The sequence below is a fragment of the Saccopteryx leptura genome, chromosome 5 (assembly GCF_036850995.1).
Source record: "Saccopteryx leptura isolate mSacLep1 chromosome 5, mSacLep1_pri_phased_curated, whole genome shotgun sequence".
Classification (NCBI taxonomy): Eukaryota; Metazoa; Chordata; class Mammalia; order Chiroptera; family Emballonuridae; genus Saccopteryx; species Saccopteryx leptura.
The window spans coordinates 133,942,408-133,951,642 of record NC_089507.1 but is presented as its reverse complement, the minus strand read 5'-3'; the positions used below and the strand labels follow the sequence as shown (position 1 = coordinate 133,951,642).

General features: G+C 36.8%; 1 non-coding gene across 1 annotated transcript; it reads left to right on the top strand.

Moving 5' to 3' along the window:
* Window positions 1-5,070: 5,070 nt before the first annotated feature.
* TRNAT-GGU (transfer RNA threonine (anticodon GGU)) lies at window positions 5,071-5,146 on the top strand. Its single transcript has one exon. It is a non-coding gene; the product is annotated as a tRNA-Thr (tRNA).
* Window positions 5,147-9,235: the final 4,089 nt, after the last annotated feature.

Genomic DNA, 9,235 nt, shown 5'->3' with positions numbered 1-9,235 from the left:
GATGAACAATGTGATTTTTTTTTTTTTTTTGCCAGTTATGTCTTTTCCTACACTCAAATTTCTGCTGATCATATTTTAAAATAAAACTAATTTTTGGCCGTATTATAACTGTATATAATATTGTTAATATATTATACATGTTAACATATTATACATTTCTACTGTGTACAATAAGGGATTATTATCCTTTTTTTCCATCATTTTTTCCTTCAGTCCATATACCAACTTCTGTTTGACATACCATGACCTTTATATCATCAGGCTTTTTAGCTTGTACATTCCACACTGTCATTAATTCTTTTATGCTATGTCTATGACTGGTGACTCTAAAAATTGAAAACTAGTAACCAAATTTTAGACATATTATGTAATCCAGAGTCAAGATGTGAATTTAGGGCCACAGAATTGATAACAATTTTATGTTATGAAAACATTGTTGCTCAAGCACAAGTTTACAAAGTTTCAGGAGGCCTTTGAAAATATTTCCCCTGTAGATACAACCTTATATCTAGGACTGCATCTAGTGACATTGATGAAAAGTATGATGCCAATATGATCATTCTTTTGTAAGTAAAATTTTATTTTCTTTGAAAGCTTTTAATAATCTTTTTTCTTTTATGCTTTGTAGTTTCACCAGGAGTATTCTGGATGTGGACTATCTACTTACTCTTTTTTTTTTTTTTTTTTTTTAGTAAGAAGAGGGGAGGCAGAAACAGACTTCCACCCTGCACCCCAACTGAGATTCACCTGTCAAGCCCACTATGGGGTGATGCTCTGCCCAACTAGGGCTGTTATTCCATTGCTCAGCAATGGAGCCATTCTTTTAGTGCCTGAGGCAGAGGCCACAGAGCCATCCTCAGTGCCCAAGGCCTACTTGCTTGAGCCAATTGAGCCATGGCTGCAGGAGGGGAAGACAGAGAAAAGTAGGGTGGAGAAGCAGATGGTTGCTTCTACTGTGTGACTTGACTGAGAATGGAATGCAAGACAGCCACACACAGGGTCGATGCTCTACCACTAAGAAAATTGGCCAGGACCTATCTACTTACTTTTAACTCATCAGTCTTTATGGTATATTGAAGTTCTTCTGGCTAAAGAACTGTATATATATTTACAAGTTTGTAGGATGGGTATAGAAAACAGATGGAGGTTATTTAATGTATATAATAGAACCAGTGTTATGATAAAGCCTGAGGACAGATCTTCAAAATTTGGAATCACAGATATTACTTTCTACTTAATTTCATTAATGTTTTAATATAAAATCACAGTAGTCAAAACTGTAGCAGTATGAAATGAAAATATAATCCTAATATTTTAAAATGGCTTTTTTATTAAAGGCAAAAAATCTACATGCAGTTAATTATTTCTGCCACTTTCTGTTCATATAATTATTATTTATTCTAGAGGAAAATGTACTTATATAATACGTAATATTGTCTTAGTTTGGAATGACTATTTTATTTTTTTCATGTTCTATAAACATTTTTTAAAACACCATTTATTTCAAAAAAAAACAAACACCATTTACCTTTTTAAATTTACTATCAGAGGAAAGGCTTGGGAAACATTTTCTTCACTAGTCTTTGATAATTTAAACAAATGATATATTTAAAAAAAACTGTTTTGTTACTATTATTGATTAGTTAATCCTGTGCTGAAAAATATTTGTCAATAAAATCCATTATTTTAAATCTGAAATCATTGTCACAGCAAAGTCACATTGGTAAGTGGATAATAGCTAATTATAGTATTTCAAGTTGGTAAGGAAATCTTTTTACTACATCAGGTTCAAGGAATGGTCAACCAGTTCTTTGTGGATCTTCTTGTCCATGATAGTCTAACAGACTAGGATGCTTGATCTAGGGAACCATCAATGAATAGGATACCACACAGCTGGCAGTGTAGTGTGGTGTGATTCACATGCTGGAATAACAAGCCAAATAGATTGAATGTCTTGTTACTCTCGAGCAGTTAGTTTCTAGTGGTTGATAAGATCTTCTGCATTATCCATAAAAGTAAATTATGTTCTTTTATATAGGAAGAGCTAGAGACAGATATAGATATTATCTATCTATATATAACAGTTCTTTATTTTTAGATAAATACTATATACCATATGTAATGTTATATAAACAAAATATATTATATTTAGATTACATTTATAAAGATACAGTTTAATTTTTACAAATCAATTAACTTTTTTTTTTTTTCCTATATATATACAGGAAAACATCACTTTAGTAGTTTTTTAGAAATTATTTTTTAAACATTGGTTTTAAAAACAAGCAAAGCATCAACATTAAACTAAAATCATATTAGAATTCATTTACGAAAAGCATGTCCTCATATTCCACTCACATTTATTTGTATGGTTTTTTAACTTATAATTGAAAGATCTAAATTAAGATGCCATTTTTTTATTATTAGGAATTGATATTCTTGTTATAAATAAGATTTATATTTTTTGTATTTGAATAGCAAGATCTGTGTTAGTGATATTATAGCTAGCTACCAAGCTTGACAGATGATCCCTGGAAAGTATGACAGAGAAATACATGCGCACGCGCGCGCACACACACACACACACACACACACACCTTTAGAATATCAGAATATATGATGAAACAAACACTAAACAATCAAATAGAGTCAAAACCCATTGGAATAGAACATAAAAAACATATTTTCTAAAATATAAAATGCAAAATAATATTTGAGGAATGTTATCTGGTATTTAACTATCTCTAGATTTAAAATTTCAGCTTTTAAAAATATAGCCATTGAGTAGCCATCAAGTCTTAGGCTCTTTGTCAAGTATTTTTACAGTCGCTAGGTCTTACCCTTCATGTAATCCAGTAACCATTAGTTTTACAGTTGAGCTAATTTAAGATTAGGCTCTTTTTTTTCTTTTTCTTTTTGAGTGAGACAGATCCCTGCATACACCTGGACCAGGATCCACCTGACAACCCTGTCTTGAGCCGATGCTCAAATTAACTGAGCTATTTTTAGCACCTGATGGTGATTCTCCAACCACTAGCTGCAAGAGAGGACAAGGAAGAGAAAGGGGAGAGAGAAGGGTAGAGAAGCAGATGGTCACTTTCCTGTGTGCACTGAGTGAAATTAAACCTAGGATGTCCATACCCTAGGCCAATGCTCTATCCACTGAGCTAAACACCAGGACCCAGAGTTTCTTTTTTTTTTCTTTTTTTTTTTTTTCTTTTTTCTTTCTGAAGCTGGAAATGGGGAGAGACAGTCAGACAGACTCCCACATGTGCCCGACCGGGATCCACCCAGCATGCCCACCAGGGGGGGATGCTCTGCCCCTCCGGGGGGTCGCTCTGCCGTGACCAGAGCCACTCTAGCGCCTGGGGCAGAGGCCAAGGAGCCATCCCCAGCGCCCGGGCCATCCTTGCTCCAATGGAGCCTTGGCTGCAGGAGGGGAAGAGAGAGACAGAGAGGAAGGGGGGGTGGAGAAGCAAATGGGCTCTTCTCCTATGTGCCCTGGCCGGGAACCGAACCTGGGTCCCCCACACGCCAGGCGGACGCTCTACCGCTGAGCCAACCGGCCAGGGCCCAGAGTTTCTTGACTATAGTCCTAATATGTCTTTTACAGCAGCATCCTGAAATTTATTATTGTGTTATAATGTTAATATAATTCATACATAAATTCAGTAATATCAAATCAGGGCAAATTGCTGGAATAATAATTAATTTCTTGAAGAAGTTCTTACCATTGCAATTCTTGCACCTGGTCTTCTTTGTTTTAATATTGGTTTATTTTGATAGCCATCTAAGTGGACTGGTGGGACTCAGCTTCAGTTCTTTCACCCCCATTTTCCCATTGCCACTGAGGAGTTTGCTTTCTAAAGGCTAAATTTGATCTGGTAAATTACAATACATCCTCAATTTTACCAGTGGATTCACCAGGTCAGACACTCAGCACTAAATAATGCTTAGAAATGTGTAACTCTTTCTCCTTTGTATTTATATAGAGAAAGAGGGGGCAAGGGGAGATGGAAAGGAAGAGAAATAGAGGGTGAGGGAGAGGATGTGTTTTTAAAGAATTCTGTAGATTTCAATAGATGGTTCAGAAAGTTTCATTATTCAGACAGGAACACTGCAGAGCAAGATGCAGTGTATTCTAGAAAGTATGAAAAGCAATTACAAGTAATGAAAATATTACTTCTCTATTAAACTCATCATAATAGTTATTTATGGTTAATATACCAAAATCAGATATCTGCATTTTATAACAGATTTGGGAAAGCATCACTGTTTTTTGAATCATAATGAAGTCAAACAATTTATACTATGAGAATATATGTGTGTGTATATATATATATATGCACACACACATACATACACACATGTATATATATTTATATATGTATATTTATATATATTTAATATGTATATATATAAGTGTATAAGTGTAGAGATACCCATACACATATATATGCATATGTTCTTATGTGTATGTCTGTGTGTGTGTACATATAAGTTTATTTTCTTGGACACGGTTTCTCTGGGAAAGAACTTGGAAAGGTTGAGGAACAAATTATAAACCTGTTGGGAGGTATTTTCTACCACTTCTGAATGGAGAAGGTTAAAGGTAAAACGACACAGTGGCCTGTATAACCGGGATGCCATTACAGTAAATGAAGTAAGACCATTTTACTGAGAATAGATAAAAGGTGGCTTAAAAAGGATAAACTCAAGCTGAAGCCAAATCTAAATTAATTGACTCCAGCTACTCTGAATTCTGTTGTGAGAAAGCATGGCTGAAAGCAAGACTCAAACTGCACTGTATCATGTTGGGAAACACGTGAAATACTACTAAACTAGCTGTGATATAGTTTGTAGTTAGATAACTCTAGGTTAAGTAGAGTTTAACATTAGTTATAATTGCTCAAAAGCGTCTCTAACTAGAAATTTTAATTTAGAAATAAGTTCATAAATATTAAAATAATTGCAGAATTTGCTTAAAATAAATTAAAAATGCTTAAAATTATCAGCCAGTGGTCATTATTATATGTTCTTTAAAAAGACATATTAATAATTGCACTGTAGGCCCTGGCCGGTTGGCTCAGTGGTAGAGCATCGGCCTGGTGTGCGGAAGTCCCGGGTTCGATTCCCGGCCAGGGCACACAGGAGAGGCGCCCATCTGCTTCTCCACCCCTCCCCCTCTCATTCCTCTCTGTCTCTTTCTTCCCCTCCCACAGCCGAGGCTCCATTGGAGCAAAAAGATGGCCCAGGCGCTGGGGATAGCTCCTTGGCCTCTGCCCCAGGCGCTAGAGTGGCTCTGGTCGCGACGCCCCGGATGGGCAGAGCATTGCCCCCTGGTGGGCATGCCAGGTGGATCCCGGTCTGGCGCATGCGGGAGTCTGTCTGACTGCCTCCCCGTTTCCAGCTTCAGAAAAATACAAATAATAATAATAATAATAATAATAATTGCACTGTAGTTTTTTTCAAAATGTCTAAAGTAAAAATAAATGGACTATCTTTTAGAGCTATGATGGAAAAGAAATTAAACTCTTGGATTCTCAGAGTGTTAACACTTTATACACTTTAGTTGAAATGAAAAATTACAAGGTTTAAAACCTATCTGTTGTATTATCAAACATACTTTCCACTCTGGGAGTGCTTTTGTAGAGCTGTGAAAAGCTATTGTCAGGAAGTAAAATGTAGAAGTTATATAGAAGTGAATAATTAAAATTTTATGCAGAGGAAGAGACTGATTGCACATTGAATCATCAAAATTATAAATTCTTTTTATGTTGAGTCCTAATGCATGACTTGATCCTCTAATGGCCATTTCCTCATCATTGCTGATGATCAATAAAATAGTGAATTCACTGATATCATTTAACTTTAACTTTTTTTTTTTTTTTTACAGAAACAGAGAGAGAGTCAGAGAGGGACAGCCAGGAACAGACAGGAAGGGTGAGAGATGAGAAGCATCAATTCTTCATTGTGGTTCTTTGTTGCAGAACTGTAGTTGTTAAATGATTGTCTCTCATATGTACCTTGACTGGGGAGGGGGGACTACAGCCGAGTGAATGAACCCTTGCTCAAGCCAGTGACCTTGTGCTCAAGCCAACAACCTTGGGCTTCAAGCCAGCTACCTTAGGGCTCAAACCAGGACCATGGGGTCATGTCTATGATCCCACGCTCAAGCCAGCCACCCTGTGCTCAAACGGGTAACCTCAGGGTTTTGAATACTCTATCTACTGAGCCACCACCTGGTCAGGCATGATTTGATTTTCATTGCTGTAAGCTGTATATAAATAGTTCTACAAAAAGCCACATGACTATATGAGAAAAAAAAAACTACAAAGGCATTTATTCAAATCTTTCTGGGCCCCAATTGATTATTGGAAGCCCTTTTTTTTCCCCAAACCCCTACTGGCCTTCCCCAACTTCTGTGTTACCATAGCAGTAATATCATATAATCTACACACTTTTTAAATTCCTCAATTTATCTTAGCTTTTGCTTAGCCTCTTGTGGTAAGATTCGAGCTCTGTCATGTGAACATTCAACTTTTCACCTGAATAAAAGAAAGCATGAAGCTGACAAACAGCCCCCAAACAAATCCATAGTAACCAGAAGACATTGATACTTCTAATTAAATCTAATGCCTGATAATCAAATTTTGCTCATGTTCCACTTTCTTATGGCCTTGTAAATGACAGGAAATAGTTGAGTAAGAGTGATGCAAAGAACTAGTTTCACTAACACTTCTATAAACTGGGTTACATTTTTGTTAACCATAGAACAAAATGTGTTATAAAGGGATAGAAATGTCTTTTTCCTACCAGATGCCCTATCTTTTTGCACAGTAGTTCTGGTGCAAGCACCTTGTCAGAAACGTGGCATTGCCAGTGTGAGGAGTCTTCTTTGGTAGCTTTGTGGGCACTGGACATCTGGTGACAATGGTGATTATGATTGGACACATCAGCAGCGAAATTCAAGAAGATGCCACAAAGTTTCCATGGACAGCTGAGGTCTCAATATGCAAACACTGAGGAAGTTTGGAGTATATTAATCAACACACACAAACACACACACATGCACACACACACATGCACATGCACACACATGCTGACTCAGTAAATATTGGTTGATTTGAAGGTATACTCAAGACACAAGAACTTTATTCTTTTCCATTTTGTAGAGTGTTTATTTATATATTCATAAGATACAAAGATTGAACATTTGTTATATTTTAAAATTTTTCCTCAAATATCAAAAAAAGTTATCCCATTTTTTAAAAAAGTAAGATAACACATAAAAAAGTACTTGTGTTATCAAAATAAGAAAGCATTGTGTCATTGTCCTAAAGTTGGACACTTTATGAAAGGCACCAAAGGCTGCTTAGAAGCTGAGCTCCTTGTTTTTGCTTCAGATGCTCTCTGTGAGTCACTAGACACCAAAGGCTGAATTCAGCTTAACAGAAAAGACAAAGTGGTGACTGAGGTTAGAGTTATCTCCTAAATTGGTGTAACTGAACCTCTCTCGTATTCCCAGTGTGCCTGCTGTCTCCCTTAATAGACTAAACATATGTGTCTTTTCAATCACTTAGGAAAAGATGTTATGAAATAACTATAGTCATAAATGGGCCATAGATGGTTTTAACATAATATCATAATCCATTCGTAATTTCTAATTGACTTTCAAATGCATCAGAGTTAGCTAAGATATTTATTTTTAATGATATATTATTCAGTAAAAGTCATAAATGAAATAATGTCTATTTTCTGTTCATTGTTACAAAAATAACATTATGGTCATCTATTTGGTTTCCCAAGGAATAATAATGTCTTTATTTCTCTAATTTAAAGTTGCTACTTGTGTTACATTTTTAGAAGCCAAATGAAAGGAAAATCCTATTTTTCAATGGAGTTGCATGCCATTTTTACTTTAAAGTTAATGTTTTTTCTATACAGTGGTATAATTTGTACTAGCCTGACAATCAGTTATTATGGTCAGAGTTCCCTTTGGGTGTGTTGGGGGTCTCATTGTGGATGTCTGCAAAATGTCACTGCCATCATTAGGTTAGATATTGTCAAGTGAAACTGATCTATGTAATATGTTTTTAAAAATTTGTTCTTCAGCTGAATAGATTGGTTGATTTAATTCAGTGATCTGTGTGGGTATATACTTTATCTCATAGTTCTCTAGAAACAAGTTTTACTTAAAACAATTGAATTAGGCCCTGGCCGGTTGGCTCAGTGGTAGAGCGTCAGCCTGGCGTGCAGGAGTCCCGGGTTCGATTCTTGGCCAGGACACACAGGGGAAGCGCCCATCTGCTTCTCTACCCTTCCCCCCTCTCCTTCCTCTCTGTCTCTCTTTTCCCCTCCCGCAACCGGGGCTCCATTGGAGCAAAGTTGGCCTGGGCGCTGAGGATGGCTCTGTGACCTCTGCCTCAGGCGCTAGAATGGCTCTGGTTGCAACAGAGCGATGCCCCAGATGGGCAGAGCATCGCCCCCTAGTGGGCGTGCCAGGTGGATCTCGGTCGGGCGCATGCGGGAGTCTGACTGCCTTCCCGTTCCCAACTTCAGAAAAAAAAAATGAATTAGAGTTTTATCTGCTTTTATAATTGTAAAATTGATTTAACATTTATTTCATAAATGTCTATAGTTAAATGTACAAAGACATACTGCAATACCAAAATCTCTAAACCAAGGTAGTGTTCTTTACTATCTTTTTGTTACGTATACCTTGACTGTCTGATGAAAAGCCATGTATGCTTCCCACTCAGGGTTCTGGGTATACAATCACTGAGTTCCCTTTCATTAGTAGGAAGAAATTATAATGATGTTTTAATATGCCTTTTATATATTTTTTTCTGTTTGCGAATGAAGAGTTCTCTGCTTCTGTAATCCATGTGCTTGCTGATGAGAGTTCAAACCAGTCCTCAGTGCAGGATCTGCAGAACACAGTTCCACTCTCACCATGTCCACATGTCCCTGGTGGCCTCTTTCCAGTTAAAGAGACGTCACAAGTATGACCACAACTCATAAAATATGGCCACATCTAGTTCTTCACTCTTATGTTAGCAGACATAAAAAAGAAGAGAGAAGAAAAGGAGGAGAAGGAAGGGAAAGGAAGAGGGAGAAGTAAGAAGGGAAAAGGAAGGAAAGAGAAATTTAAAGCACCTTACTGGAGTGAAGAATGGTTTCTAGCTTTACAAAGACTTCTAGAATCCACCTCCCCCTACCTGCACATACACAA